Below are 16,596 nucleotides of genomic sequence, written 5' to 3'. Positions count from 1 at the left end.
CCTGGCTTGCACCATGGGTAGATTTGTGTTAAACAGACATAACACATTCCCATTCTGTCAAGATAGCATTTTACATGTACTGAGTTTGGGTGTAAATGACCTCAATTATGTTAGGTAGAGATCAGGTCTTGTGTCATAGGAATACAGGCCATATATATGGTCTTTATTGAATTAATAAAATAAATATTCCTTCTGAAATAATAGGAGCTAATTCTATCTTATATGAGTAAATGAGTGAACAGCAGAGAAGAATCACTCTGCAGGTTTACATTGGAATCCTCTCCATCCCAGTCCTCCCCAGGGAGAGAAGGATCACATCCCAAAGAACAAAATGTCTTTAAAAGTTGTAAATACTTCTACAGTCACTGTGCTTTACTAGACACACAGTCTCCAGATATGCAAACCCTTGTGTGTGTTTCACTCAGCTCTGTCATCCCAGCATATCTGAAGGGGCTGCTTGGTGCCCAGATCAGGGCCTGAAAGGATTATCACAACTCTTCTCCTGGAGTCATTACATATTGTAACAGTCCTAGGCAAGCCTCCCTTAATTTCCCTTGACAGTTCATCACATCCTGACAGCAAAACTCCTCTCTATCAACTTGCAGGCATTTTGTCCTCATCATACAGTCTGGACTAGAAATTTCCATGATTGAAATGCAAGTGTTCTAGCATTTCATGTTTCGTAGGTTTGATTTTATTGCTTAAGATTCTCTTTAAGATTTTTATATAATGCAGCATGGCATCAGTATGATGATTGAGATATTATGATGGGGATTTTTTTGCTCTTTGATTTCTCTAAAATGAATGAACATTATTTCAATTAAAATTACATTATAGAAAAACAAAGCACAGTAAACAAGCATGGTTCATGCAAATCAGCATGCTTCTTGTGGTCAAAATATGCAGCTTTGGCAGCAGCTAAGATGCATCTCAGAAGCCCCCTCTTTGGACAATTGTATTCCAATAATTTTATTTTTTTTAATATTAATAAATGACCATCAATTATTTTAGAGTACGACATTTATATGTTAAATATGTCCTATCAGAATCTACTGTCATTTGTCACTTCTCATTAAACATGCAGATTTGGCTCTTATCTGAACTTACATGATAGTTGTCTCTAAGAAAAGGAAGGTTTGACTGAAAACATTGGAAAGTTATTAGAGAACCAATATCACACCATAAGAATGACTACTGCACATGTTTCCAGTTTTGCAACAGATTTCCCAATATATTCTGTTTATTTTATTACATACTAAGTAGTTCAACCAATTTGTCTTTCTGGACAATTGACAAATAGCAAGTCTTTGCTGTTTCTGCCTTTATATACTATTTATTTTGCAATTAAAGGAATAAAACAGACCAGTACTGAAACCTCCTCCTCTTCCCTACATTTGCCTTGAGAAATACCTACATCCAAAAAGCCACAAATTCCATTATCCCATTATTTTATACCAGCACATGAGCTTCACTGCAGGTGAGAGACAGCAAGTCTCTAGGCTGTTGTGTCTCACTCTGGATCATGGTGGAACCAGAAAGATTTTTCAAAAACAGTTACAGAGACAGTGTTAAAGAACTTTGTTTTGTCTGACCAATTCCAGCCTCATAAGCATTTACTTCCTATAGACTGACTTTTTTTAAAGCTCCACCCAGTGTTCCTTGTTTTTATTGAATTTTTACTGACTTTATTTTAACATATTCTGTAAAATTTAAGGGAGTAGGATGCTCTCTGAAGTCACTTCTGTATTGGATTACACACTTCAAATCTGTAGGCTCTATCATATTGAACATATTCAACATGGACTGGCCACCACCAAAAAAGCACCTTTCCCATCTTCTAGAACTTAGGATATGACTTTCTGCACACAGGAGTGTAGCAGAAATGCAATATTATTCAGTAATTCCAGCATTCACTGAAATTAATCACAATTTATATTTTGCCTGACTAATATCAGCAGTTTTTCCTACATTCAGAGCTGTTAAGCTTCCTCAAGGAAACTGAACGGTTCAGTAGCTATGTTTTTCAGGATTTCATGGCTTAAATTCCAGTGTTAGAGCCTGGCTTTTAGAAATCAAAGGATGCAATGGTAGAAGGATTTGCAAAAATAATTCCTGTTTCTTCTTAAGCTTACTGCTGTGTGTTTCTGCCTCTGAGAGAAGAGCTGGTGAAAATCTTTTGCGGAGAGACAGTGAGATACATTTAAAAAATTTGGTGATGATTTTAAAAACGCAAAAAAATTACTTCATAGCTACAGGTTTCATTATTTATTTAGTATCTCATCCAATAATTCTTCTAGCCCTGAACAACAGCTCCACTTCAAAAGAAAACCCACAAAAGCATTCAGAAAACGGGTAAATACAACATTTTGTGCATGTGCTTGTCAGGGACTGATATCTTGTGTTATCCAGTGTTTGTTTAACAGAATCTTATCAATGATTTAATGAGCTGTTTGTTAGGTAGGAAATTTCTAAGAGGAAATGCCACAGTCAAAGACACAGTTTAAAAGAAAGAACTGTTGAATGGTAACACAAAAAGGTTGAAAAGTATCTTCAGAAACGCATTTATACATGCTTGTTTACTTCCACTTACCCATGAAACAATGCACAGCCAACTCATGTAAGCGCTAACCCCGAAGCATACAGAATTACTCAGTGACATTGTGCAAGAGCCTAAACAGACATTTGCTTTACTCAAGTGCATGCTCCTCCCAGCCTCTTTGCATATTAGTGCAACTTTGGGTAGAGCTTTCATGTATATTGAAAATGCACAACTGATGTCAAATTTGCCACTCCAGCTTTTTCAGTTTGTCTTTGAAATTAACAAAACTTCTGTTTGCAATACTTGTGCTTTAGAAACAGAATACTCATGCACAGCAACTGCAGTCCTGTTTTTCACAACTTTACATGTGAACTTTTTATCGCAATGATGCTTTCTCTAAAGCACCAGGTAATTCTTGCCAGAACAGCTTAGATAGTGGTACAGAAAGCAGCCGGGTGCACAGCACAGAGCAAATCAATATATTAACTTTAGCAGAAGCTACTACCTATTCCCCGTTACTTACAGGAGGATAGGTAGAAAGATAAAACACATCCATAATGCCTTAAATACAGTGGCTCTTCTATCTTCATTTAAGAGTATTCATTTTCATTTCCTGGATCCTACTGTGAATGCTTCCAGTGGACTGCACAATAGCTACAGTTTAAATATTTCTTAAACAGAGTTTTTGCTCAGTGTGGGAACACTCGGTTTATTCCCTGGCACTGAGCACCTGCATTAGCTTCCCTGCACATATCCCTACACCTTCCATGGTTTGGGATCTAAGAGCGGATGGAAAACAATTTACAGCGCTTATTATTAGTGTCTCTCTTCTTCACACTCCTGCTTGAGAAGTGAACTGCCAGGAGACCATCCCCAGGCACAGGGAAGAAAGTCTCCTAGAGCACCCAGGAAGGGACTGGATAAGGAAAATAGACAAGCAAGCTAGGGCACATTCAAGAATAGATGAATTTCTATTTGCAGTCACTCTTTTGTCCCCTCCCCATGTACTACAGCATTTCAGGATCTGACCTTCAATGAAAATAAATACTGGAGAAGAACTTCACTAAGATAGTGATACACCCATAGCAACCACAGTTGACATAAGCCCACATGCTTCTATTGAAAAAGATCCTAATGAAGCATCCCTGAGCTCATCCACAGACATGATATAAACTTACCAAATAAATATATAAACTTACCAAATAATTCCTGTCCTATTAGAAACCAATTTCTGTTCAGAATACAAGCCCTTTAGAGTGACCACTTGCTCTCTCTGGTGGTACTGTGGATCTTGCACAACTACATTCATGCTGCCTTTTGGTCACATTTGCCCTTCAGTCTTAGTCACTCCTTAATGTTTTGAGGATGAATCTCTTTGTTTCTCTGCACAGTCTCAGAGGATGCTGTTTTTCCACTGGACAGTGTGGAGCAGGCCAAAACTGAATGCACAGAGAATCACACTGATGTGGAAACAGCCACAAGTTCTTCTCCAGAATAATTCAGCACAAAGAATACAAATTTCTGAATATAGATAGGCCTTATAAATAAAGCAGGAAAGCATTTTCAGTGAGAGCAAAAAATGCTTTTTATTCTGGGCATAACAGTCAGTTTAAACATTCACAGCTGTTTAAATGCACCTTATAATTTCCCTAGAAATACTATACACTACATTGATATATACATGAAGGCATTTACATGTGTAGAAGAGCAAATTCCTTTGAGAAGTCACTCTCCATTGCAGCATAAATACCATACCACTGAGGTGGAAGTTGTTAGTGTTTCTTACCAGTAGGTCAGTCAGCAATTCCATCTGTCTTTTTGACAATTTGTTCACAGCTTCCCAATTCCCTTGCGGTTTCTTGTCTGGTGAAAACCCCTTGGAATGCACTGTGATTGCAGGTTTCTTTTTTTTTTCCCTGTGTTGTGCAAAGGCAAGCTACAGAGCAGAGGGTTTTTTGCCCGAAAGGCCAAATGCACATTCCTTCACAGTTCCTTCCCATCACAGCTGATAAATTCCTGATTCAAGATTCAGAGCAGCTCCAGCCAAGTCCCTCAGCTGTGGCTCCATTTTAAGAGGGGTTAAACTGCCTCACATCCCATTGGTTTCAATGGGAGGCTGAGAGGCCTGGCTGCTCCATGTTACATGGTCTATGTGTTGTTTGTATATGGGAGCCAGTTTTGTGTACAAGATACACTGCTAGTGCTATCCAGTCTTTTTATTTTTAGTGCTTAAATCAAAGAATTCAGAAATGAGGAAAACAGTTTTACTCCATTGTCCATTTCTGTGCCCTGTCAGATCCTTCCATTCCTTGTTAGCAGTAATGCCAAGATGAGAGGTTCCAATATCCAGGTGTTAAAATTATTCCCTTTGTATTGGTATGCCAAATTCAGCATCCTAAATCTTTATCCAAATAAAAATTCCAAGACTGAAATGACCAGTGAGTGAAATCCTAATGAGTATGAGTGGGGCAAGTTTTTACCCCTAGAGCTCCTGAATATTCCACTCTCAAAGAGGAAAAGGGCAGTGAATTCATTTTAAGGTATATTAAAATAAATAGAGTGTGTGTTGTTTAAAGCAAACCTCCTTTTTTAGTTTAAAAAATATTTTTAATGCTTCAACAGTGTATTACTAAATAAACTGACAAAACATCTCAGGACTAACATAAACGTGCAATTTTAATGCCTTCTAATCACACAAATCAGCACAAGATTTTTGTACTTGTGCATGACCTTTTTCAAATTATCCCTCCATTTTGGCTGAATGAGAATGAGCATGGGCTATTTGATAAAAAACACTAAGTGTGTGAAATGAGGGGCCCTCATCGTTTCTGCCAGACTCCTCTTGACAGAATGATGATAGAAGCATCACATCCCTGGGAGAGTAAATGCAAACTGACAGGAGATGAGCCTTTAGATGTTGAATATAATCTTGAATTGTGCTTGAAGTGTCTTATTATCTTGTCTTTTGATGTCTGAAGGGGTGGCTCATTGTTAGAAAAAGGAAAGCCCTTGCACATCTTTGCCATCTTTAAAAATTGTTTGGCCTTTAACAACTGCTTTTCCAACTAATGTCCATTTCTCCTGACAATAAATATGGCAGGTCGTCAGCAAGTGACAAACAATTTACTTTACATGCCAAGCTTTTATGTTTTTTGAGAGCTCATGTGGAAGCATATTTTAAAAAGCCAGGAAATTAGCACCATTACAAATGTTAAAATGTCTGCATGTGTGTAGCTTGCAGCGTGGTTATTCATTACTGCTACATTTCTGTTTTAAAGTCCTGTCTTTCCTGTAATCAGACTGCTGTTAAAGTTCTTTATTTATCATTGACTAAAAATAGTCAATGAAAAATAAAGAGCAAGAAACAATTTTCTTCTGCTCTAAAAAAAGAAGTATTATAGATAAAGTACATGGGTAATGCATAAAATGATATTTATTAATCATAACAAATCAATATTAGTAGCAGTATGGCACAGTTTACCTGTATTGCAGATCCTCACAATCACATCACTGTTTTTCCACCTTCAAGCAGACTGACTTTTTTTTTTTTCCCCAACTTAAAAGTTTAATGACGAATCAGATCAATATGATTCCTTAGCAACTAAATCACAGGCACACTAGTTTTTCCTGTCACAGCACCAGTTTTGCGAAAGCAGTCAAGTTCTTTTTTCAGGCCTCCGTCACTCTGAGAATCCATAAGAATTCTCAAATGGATCATAAACTGTTACAGGGTTCAGGTTATTGTATCATTATAAAAACGTATTGATATAGTACAGATGACAAGACATGCAGCTCTTGTGCTAGTCTATTACAACCATCTGAATACCATAAGAAATATCAGATATAAGCAAAATAAAACAGTCAGCAGTACACTGTCTTTTAGGGAACCCATTTCTATTTTTTTTAAACTGTTTTAAGCTGTTTTGAAATACCGCTGTTATATGAATCCACGGAAAAGAGAATACAAAACCAGAAGAATGTTTTATTAAAAATAAATAGCGAAATACCTGACCAGAGCCTAGAGATTTTTTTTTTCTTTTTGCAAGAAAGGGCCTGATTTTTCTCCTTATGATGAATGTTTCAGGCCCGAATTTTCAGACAGAGTATAAAGCAAAACTCTCCTTCATCTCCCTTCCAGTAGACCCCACCTGCCACTGCTGGGGAATGCACCCTGTTTTCTAGCACACCAGCCTTTACACCAGTCAGGCTCTGCTGATGCATGCAAGCCTGAAATTTGTAAAGTGCTATTCAAAATAGAGCAGCATCATTTTACATAAATGAGACAATGGCAATGTGAGAAAGGCCTAACCCCCAAACTCAATTCCTTTGAAGTCCACGGTCACAAGTCCCACAAATCCAAAGTTGCTCGCTGACCAGCACATCTCATCTGAGTAAACCTTCTGGTCCCTCTTTTATTCACTGCTTCATAAAAGCAAAGAAGTGTGGGGGCTGGGGAGAGCGGGAGCAAGCCAGACCTGCTGATTGAAAGATTTTTTTTTCTTGTCAGCAACTGTTATGAGAAGGTTCACTGTGCTATATCCACACTGTTAAAATGAGAAGACTCTGAAAACAATGCATCAAATCCCAGCAAGAGAGCCACACAAGAGTTTTCCCTCACAATCTTTCTACCAGGAAGAAAAAAACACATCAACTCAAACAACTTATGCAGATGTTTTTCTTGCTGGATATTATCATTAAGTTTACTGTGCTTATGACAGTAAACTATATTCAATTAGTAGCAAAATTTTTTTTTATATGTTTTCATTTCCTGTTTTCTTTCAGCTGGAAATTCCATTTTTCCTTCATAAATATTTGTGACTTGCAGTCCAAATATTTATGCTTTCAGGCAAGGAAGTACAAGAAAGAGAACCTTTATTATAAAACCTTTACCTTTACAATCACGGTTGAGCCCAAGTATATCTACCTAATTTCCTTCCTCTCCCTTTAATCTCTGCTAATTTCTCTAGTTGTTTTTGTTTTAGTAATAATTACCATTCATGTTTGTTATTTTTTTTTAATTATGATAATCCACTCTACTTAAACTTCTCCCACCTTACTGGAAGCTTTACTTACATTCCAAAACTGACCTCCCCATGACAGCAGAGGTGGAGTTGCAGAGCCTTAGCAATACTCATGAAGTACACCTGCACAGCAAAGCAGAAACCTAAAGTAACCCCAGGACTGGTTCCATAATTCATCATTTGTTAAATATGAATGCAGAATAATTCTAGAGCAGTTGCTCCTTCCTGTCAGTATGTTTCCTTGGCTGATTTTACCTCCACAACATAAGAAACCACTGTAGAGGAGTGACTGAGACAAGTGGAGGCCCCAAACTGGCTTGCAAGTACTGATAGGATGAATATCCTCTTTAAATCTATGGTCTTCTGTGTATGTGATGGACAGTCACCCAAGACCAGTCAGAATCTGGCTTCATGTTTATTCAAATCACTGAGGAAACATAACATCTCTACACCATGTGAATAAATCCTAATTGTATGCAAAAGAAAATACAAAACCTACCCCTATCTACTTACTCAAGAGATTAGACAAAATTCAAATGATTTTTCTTCCTCTCCAGCTCATACTGTGCTATCTCAAGAAATAATTACACATACTTAATAGTACAATATATTAACATATGCCTTAAGGTATGTAAACTTAAAAGCAGTTTTGGCTTCTTGATTAAACACAAGTTTTCTTATCATCCTCTTCAAGGAACACACTCCCCAAACATTATGTTTCAAACAAATCACGGAAGCCTAAAGACCTTGACAGATGGAAACAAAATGAATTTTGCAACTGCCCATGACACAGCTGTATGTGTTTCCAGCTGTGTGCACACACCAAGGAGCAGAAGAGAGGGGAACAATTCCAAGCCTGGCTGTAGGGAAGAAGGGAAGACAGGAAAGATGGCACTTTTGTTTTCACTGATGTTCTATTTACAAGCCTTGGTGTTTGTAGTGAGAAAAACAGGCTAGGCTGTGTCCAATGTGCTCTGGGGGAGGACTGCTTTATAGTCGTCTGGAAGTCAACTGCCTGCTATTAATTCTTTATTCAACAACTTAAAACCAAGATTTTAAAATGTGGGACTATGTCAGATAGGAGACTGAGCAAGAAAATGAAAATGATTTAATAGAATCTCTAATGGTCACCAAACCATATGTCCACCATCTGAACTGAAAAGCACAAAGATGTTACTAAAAGCCAATGTTATAAAAGTTAGTGTTATTGCCATTCTGTAAACTACATGATACTTTTGAAAGAAGGAATCTAATGTAGAAACGTTGTTCTTAATGCAAAATAGTATTTATTCCTTATTTGTGTAGCATTCAAATCTTCAGTGTAACATGAAATTGTTTTTAGATTCGGAGGTTTTTTATTGTATTAAAATAATGGATATATTTCAGTCAAATTGGCTGTTAATTTATACATATTACAAATTTATTGCATATATATATTATCTATTAATTTTATATGGTTTATTTATTGATTTTATTACAATTTTTTATATTACAGAAATTTTATATATTACAAATATATATATTTAATTTTTGTAATCACTTTCAGGTAGTGTGACTACTGTGGTTTGTGAAATGTAACATTTCTTTAAGACAACTTCAAACTGTTCAGAAATTAAAATGATGGTTTACCTTTCTGAAAAATAAAAAAAACCCAAACGGACATCTGAGAAGAAAAACAAAACTCGCACTTTCCTAATAACCCCTCTTGTATATTCTAAAATAAAACCAGAAATCCTAATTTCTTTTAGGCATAGACAAGCAGTCGTTTAGTGTTAAAAAACATGCTTTAGAGTGCAGGGGTAGATATAGATATCCCTGAAATCTAGAGAACAAACCCAATTTTAGTCTCTCTGAAAACAGCAGATTCTACTTAGCCAGATAGGATGAGGTACTACTCTTCTCTAGATTACCTCTGCTTTCAAAGTAAAAGGGCTTCTGAGAGCTTCAAAGCAGTATCACAACATAAAACAGGACATGTCACAATACAAATCTTTCTTTGTTTCGTACTGATATTGATTTTGATTTTTAGATGGTGGAAAAAGAGAAAAGCAAGGCTTTATGTATAAAAATATCAAGCCATTTACATGAAAAAAAATAATATTCCTGTTGAAACCTGCAAATTATGGCACATATAATTTTATACTGGTTTTGTCCTTGTTTAGCATTAATTTTCTCATTTCATCATTTGAATGTAGCTGCTACCTCTGAGTTTGCTAGAAATCCTTTTGTAACTCACAAAATAATGTTATTTTGTTAGCACTAATGATGGTACTAGTGCTAGTCATGTAAAAAGTCAGAAAATAAACCATTTGTGGAAGAAACCTTAATATATTAAATATGCAATTAAATCAAAGTATAAAAAACCATAAACCTGATGTTCACATCATTTGACCGTCTCTCCCTAAAAAAAGGGACCACAGATGATGGATTCAACAGAAGAAACAGTTTCACAAGGAAAAAGAATTAAAACAAAGAAGAACCCACAAATGACAGAAGGAAAAAAACCTAGGAAGACAACACAAGGAAAACCAAGTGCTACACAGGATATTAAAGAGAAAAATGATCCACAGGAGAATGGCAACTGTTACTATGAGCTTCCTACAGCTACCTCTGCCTTTGGATATTTTTAAAAAATTTATTAACCTGACAGCAGGAAACTTTATACAGATTGCCCCCGACAGGGTGCCAGTTTGGTATAAGCACTTGCCACCTCTTTGTTTAGCATAAGAAAATCAAGAGAGGTGTTAAGTGGTGCCATGTGTACATTTGGGCAAATCTAGCTTTGCTTCCATCTGCCTCACCTGCACATTCTTATAGAAAACTTGATTATTCATGTGAAGTCCAATAGAAACATACCATTATACTTCCTTTTCTTTTTACATTTGCTTACTTTTCAAATGTGCAAGTGTCTGATCTATAATTAATCTCAAAACACAAAGTGGCAAGGATCTCAATCAAAGATTCTAACAATTCTTTCACAAATTACCTGTTTACTGTCTAGTAGTTAGCAAGTCCCCTTTGAAACAGCCAGCCATTTATGTTGCTTTTAAACAAGCTTGTTGCTGTTTTTGTGGCTTCAAAGATAGAGAGAAGAAAGATTAATTAAAAATGAACCATTTGCCATTTAGTCATACTAATTACATACTAGGATTTAATTCTTTTTTCCTTCCCTCTCTAATGTTAGTTGTTCTTTGTATAAATACAGACAATCAGACTTCAAGCCTCATTTAAGAAACACACAGCATACACTTTAAAAAACCCCACAATTAACTTAAACCACCTTCCCTTTGCTTTTTTTTTCAAATGGTATGTCTTTGTCACAATTCAGGGGCAGCTACAAGAGCCTTCTTTATTTCCATACAAGCAGGAGGATTTATTAGTGGGGCTGCAATACCTGTCCTAATATCAGCCCAATATTGCTTTCTTCAAAGGTTAAGAGACTAAAACTCTGGTCTCCTCAAAGCTGGAATATATGTGCTAGCACCAATACCACTACAGCCTGAGCTAACTGCAATACCTAAGTACAGCAGGACAGCTGAGCTGAGAATGGATTTTCTATCTTACCATTGGATCATGCTTTGTGTTTAAATAGTCATAACATCTGTTTAGGTTTTAATGGGCATTTACTCACATTCACAAGTACATTCCCCACTGACAGAGTAAGAATTCTACCAAGAAAACAGACAACAGCATTATTCAGAGTTATTCAACTCCCTGTTTGCAAACGCCTATTTAAAAATGCTCATGTCAAATATATCCTTCAGAAATAACAATCAATCACATATCCAGATCTCTGGGTCCTTTAAGAACTTACTCATTTAAGCATGACATCACTACATTTTTGAAAATGGATTTACAAGCCTGTAAATATGATGACTCAGTCCTGTAAATATGCCACCCATTAATGTTTTTCATTGACACAGTCTTTGTAATTAAATAGAGTTCCTAATCCACAGATTATTTGCTTTAAGGAAAGTATCACACATTGAAGCACTAGCAGGCTCAGTCCTATGGCATGGATAAATGATAGTGTCTTAGAACAGATCATCCACAACATGGAAATTACTCAATAAAAATTACGTGAGGAGACAAGAATCTTTATATGCAGATCAAACATATTGCAGATGCTACATCTGCGCCATCTAAAAGAAGGCTCTATTGAAATAGATCTCAATATAGAGACCATTTGGGCCATGAACCTTCCTATCAGAACAGAAATATTCACTAGAGGTTTAAAATGCATCAAGAGCAACAAATAGACATTGCTTTCTTCCACTGAAATTACCAAACCTTAGCAAAGTGTTCCTGATGGGCAGAGATCTTATAGGCCTTTAAAATTTCAGGATATAACCAAACCACTGAGAATCATCTTTAAATACGCTGATGAAAGGCAAGTTCATAGTCTGAATGCCCCCACAGGCTAGATATACTGTTAAAGATGATAATATGAGCTTCCTCACAGCAACCTGGCAATGACCTCTTCTCTGACCTGCAGAGACCACTGTCTCAAGAGGTAAAAGACAATTTAGTCTTTATCATTTCTAACTGAAATTATTCCAGTGCCATAAATTCTAATCAAGGCAACTCCAATTTAAAATATATATATATATATATATAACATATGTTTCTTTAAATAGTAATACAAGGGATCCACTAGCAAAACATAATCAACCAGAAACAACTTCTACTTTGTTTTTCTGCAGCATATACGTGTTTGGTTATACAGAAGGACGCATATAGTTCTGAAACATGGGTAACAATGTGGGAAAGGAAAATAAAAACCAATGCAGAGGTTTGCAAATAAAAACTTTTTTATTTAAATGTGTGCAGATTCATTTAACTTCCATATCCCCACTCAATATTTCAAGCATACGCAGCATTATGAAAAGACCAAAAGCCCACTAATGAACCAAAGAAAACCACAGTCATCAGATTCACCAAAGATTTAATTTCACTGGAACAAACCTTGCCAACAACAAAAAACAAAAACAAACAAAAAACCCAAACCAAACCAAAAAAAGGTTAGCAGTCAATTTTTTTTCTCTCCTGCAATAATTAAACAGGAAACACTTCTACTCCAAAATTAGAGGCTCAGTATTGCCCTTGCTATATATTTACAGCTTTATTTAATTTTGTATTCATAGAACTACAGACTGAATCTCAAAGAATAACTTTTTATCCCACAGTAAAACTACCTTAATATGCAAGTGCATGCACTCCCAGGTCTTTTTCTGTCATCTAATTATGTCACAAATTGCCTTCAATTAAGCATTAATTAAGGACTGCATCTAACTCTAGGAAAGTCAGCCTCAGTCCACAGAGGGTTTTGATGCTTGGATCAGCCACTTCATTCTTGGGATTTTTACCATACTGAGAATTTTGTATATGACATACCCTTGGTATCTATGCCAACTTATGAATCTCAACAGTTTATTATATAGCTAAACATGACAGGTGCTTTTTTTCTTCTAAGTTTCTTTTTCAGAGCAATACTTCATAATTTATACCGGAATTCTTTGAAAATATAGTAAAAAAAATGACAACTGGGATTAGTTGAGTTAGTCTCAAATCCCAGTGTGTTTATTCAAGTGAAATTGCTACTTAACTTTAACAAAAGCTTTCTCTAGTATGACCGGTGGCATTTGGCCTGGCTAATATTTTAAAGGATATTACAAAGTAAGACAAGTTGATCTGAAAATGACACCAACAGAAAAGTCAAGACCCATACTCACTTTCTATGTTACTTAATTACATTCTATGGATAAAATAGGAGATATTACTTCACAAATATTTTTATAAGTAAATAAGTCACCACAAGATCTCTTACAAAGCAACTTCACTGTGCAGCAAAACTGGGATTACTGTAACCAAAACACTTTAGCTGCGCTAACCCACATTCAAAACTGTATTTTTGAGGTAATGTGTTTCAGGACAGATTCCTTTATCAACATTTTGCACCTCATTTTCGACCACTTTTTCTACTCTTTTCTGGTTTCATATAACTTCAGTACCAAAAGTCTTTTGCTTTGCAGGTATGCAAATTCAAAAGAGTCCACTGGCATAAAAGCACGAGTAGAGGATTATAGACTCCTGGACTATGAGACAGCAGTTTCTTTCAAAAAGAAACAAAATTTTAAAATTTTAAAAATAAAAACCACCACCACCAGAAGAAAACAAGCCAGCAAACAACAATAAGGCACAACCCCTCTAATCACAGCTGCTCCTGTCATCACTCACAGGGAACAGCTGCACCACAGTGACAAAGTGCATCTTCCCAGACACCTGTACACCAGTTTCAGGTGGAAGCTATTTCAGATCATCAGGAACTTATACTTAATGCTGGTATTTCTGAGAATTAAAATGCTGCACCATTCATCTGTTTTGTCACTGATAGTAAAGCACCCCTAAGAAAAACAAAAGTTTAGTGTATCTCTTTAAAAATAAGTACAATTAATTGTGCTCCTGCCCTTTCCTCACTGGCAGCAGGGACTGAAGAGGTACCATTTTGACAAGTAACAAAATACTCATTGTTTCTATGGCATGCAGTGAAATGCCAAAACAAGGAAATTTGAGAATAAGCAGGTGAATTTTAGGAAAAGGTACAGGTGAGAAAGGTAGGCCTTTGCAGAAATAAACTCATCCATCAAAAGAAGCTAAGCAGAATATGTCCGGTAAAAGAAAAGAAAGCTCTTCGCATCTCATCATGCAACTCTGTTCATCTATATGAAAATAAGACTCATGAAATATTGCTAACATCAACAAGACACACAAATGCTGGTCATTCATTCCAACTAAATCAGTACATGATTTTAACAAATCCTTAAAAAAAAGAAAAGCAGCAGTGTAGAAAAACTTTGTTCTCTAGGGACCTGTCTCCTCTTGACTTTCTAAAATTATCCTCCTTCCCCTGCTAAAGAGATTTGGGGAAAATTTTCACATAGCATGTATTAAATGTTATATTTAAAAAAGAAATTCATTATCTCTGATTACATGAAAGAAGATTGAAGGAGAAAGTTGTTATTCTCTATGCCAACACCTGTCAATATGTTCACAATAATTTACCTTCAGACACTGCAAAGAAAAGTACAAAGTATGCATTCCTAAAATGCTATTCAGAACATTAAACAAAGAGAAAAAACTATAGGGTGCTGATATTCCATATTTATGTATCAGAGCTTTAACACAGATACACTTAATAATTTTTAGTGTTTACTGTAAATCTATCTTAAGGTTATATTTGTGATATAACATCTAATAATCTTTATTTTACTTTTGATCAATTTGATCCTCAATTGCCCCACTATCCTTTATTTTTTTATTATAAAAGTTACTTAAATTAATTGACAAGGGCTGTTGCTAATAGATCTGTAGCATCTCTCATAATTATAACAAAACCCCAATAAAGGGTACATGAGTTCATACTGAGGCAGATGGACTATTTCACCTACTTTTGTTTACTTGGGAATATCTTTATTGGCAGTATAAGGATCAGACTAGCAAACACCATATACTCACCAATAGAAAAAGTACAATATGTGAATTTTTAGCTTATTCACTAGTGTTTTTAGTGAGATAAATTATATTTTCTGCCCAGAAGGAGACAAGATATGGTTACACATCATTTCTATATCACACACGACAACTCTAATGAAAGTGTCTGTGTATATTTCACCACCACTGTAGAACATCCAAATGACAAGGGCTCAAAAAATATCCTGCCTTTTATTAGAAGACTTGCCTGATCTGAAAACAAACAAACAGACAGTTCGGTATCCTCAAATTAAAAGCACATTTTTTGCTCTGTGTATGCCTTGCTGTATTTAATAGACAGACCGTAAACATTTGAGCAAATAAAGCATATAAACACAGCTGAAGATATTTATATTACTCTGGATAACTGGTAGCCCTTTGAATTTTAGACATTATAATTCTTTCCTGGATGAAATGGGCTAAAATAATTATTATATGCTTTTTGAACATTCAAACTGCTAATGAAAATTATGCTTTCCATGGAAACAAAGATTACTAAGAGGGGGCTTAAAAATGGATGTGATATTCAGTAACGGTAATTAAGGCAACCCAGAAATTAAATTTTAGGTGGGTTTAATTTATTTTTCTCACATCTGTAGTGAAGTTATTTAGTAAAACATTCTGTGCTGTATATTTCAGTAATGTGTAAAGAATATTATAATATAAAACTGCATGTGTTCTTTTGTTTTTAAAAAAATCTTGCAGGCCTTATTGTAGGTGGAATACTGAAATCTGAACACTGCTACAGATTTCCTTACAGATTATGAAATCAAAAGTTGAATCTTAGGCTCTCACTCTCTCCCCCTAAAAGCTGCATTCCCTTTAAACAAGATCTTTTTCCCTTTGACTTCCACCTATAGAATAATACAAAATAAGTAAATGCTCCATTTTTATTAAGGTTTGTCTCAGGTCACTAACAGAAATAATTAAAAGGGGCTTCTTCAGGGGCGCAGTCCCTCTAAACCCAAAATGTCACAATGTACCATACAGTGCTGCTACAGCTCAGACACCTATCAACATCTATCACTCAAGCACGCGCCTCAACAGCTCTGCTCCCTTTTCTGATTAGAGATCAGAGTTGCTTGAGTTGGCTTACAGGGTGTCATCCGTTTGAATGACAGATGTCTCTGTTGGAGTGCCACTCTCACTGCTTTTGTTTTGATTGTGAAATGTTACACTTATCTGGCAAAATTTAGACTATTCCAAAATGAATAAAAATTCAAAAGGTAATTTCCCTTTCCAGAGGATTGAGGAGAAATATTTCATTTCTAATTTAAATTCCAAAAACATTAGCTCCACGTGCAATACCCTCGCTAGGCTTTGTTTACTCAGTATGAAGTGTTTCCTCTAAGAATCTTTCAGTTCTCTTCAGCCAGATTTATTTTTACCATTAAAAAATTAGAACTTTTCAGTTTAATCAAGCCTCAGAAAAAGCTGGTAGTGTGTACAACACACCATCACCTACCACAATAATTGTTCAAGTACTCAAAGAAAATCACACACACA

The 16,596-nt window shown here is 35.7% G+C and overlaps 1 protein-coding gene across 4 annotated transcripts in view; it reads right to left on the bottom strand.

The window, feature by feature from the left end:
- POU6F2 (POU class 6 homeobox 2) overlaps positions 1-16,596 on the bottom strand; it is a 281,035-nt gene that overhangs the window by 248,938 nt on the left and 15,501 nt on the right. The gene's annotated exons all lie outside the window — the stretch shown is intronic.

The sequence above is a fragment of the Zosterops lateralis genome (assembly GCF_965231275.1).
Source record: "Zosterops lateralis genome assembly, chromosome: 1".
NCBI lineage: Eukaryota > Metazoa > Chordata > Aves > Passeriformes > Zosteropidae > Zosterops > Zosterops lateralis.
Note: the sequence above shows the minus strand (reverse complement) of the source record. Positions and strands in the feature narration are given on the sequence as shown.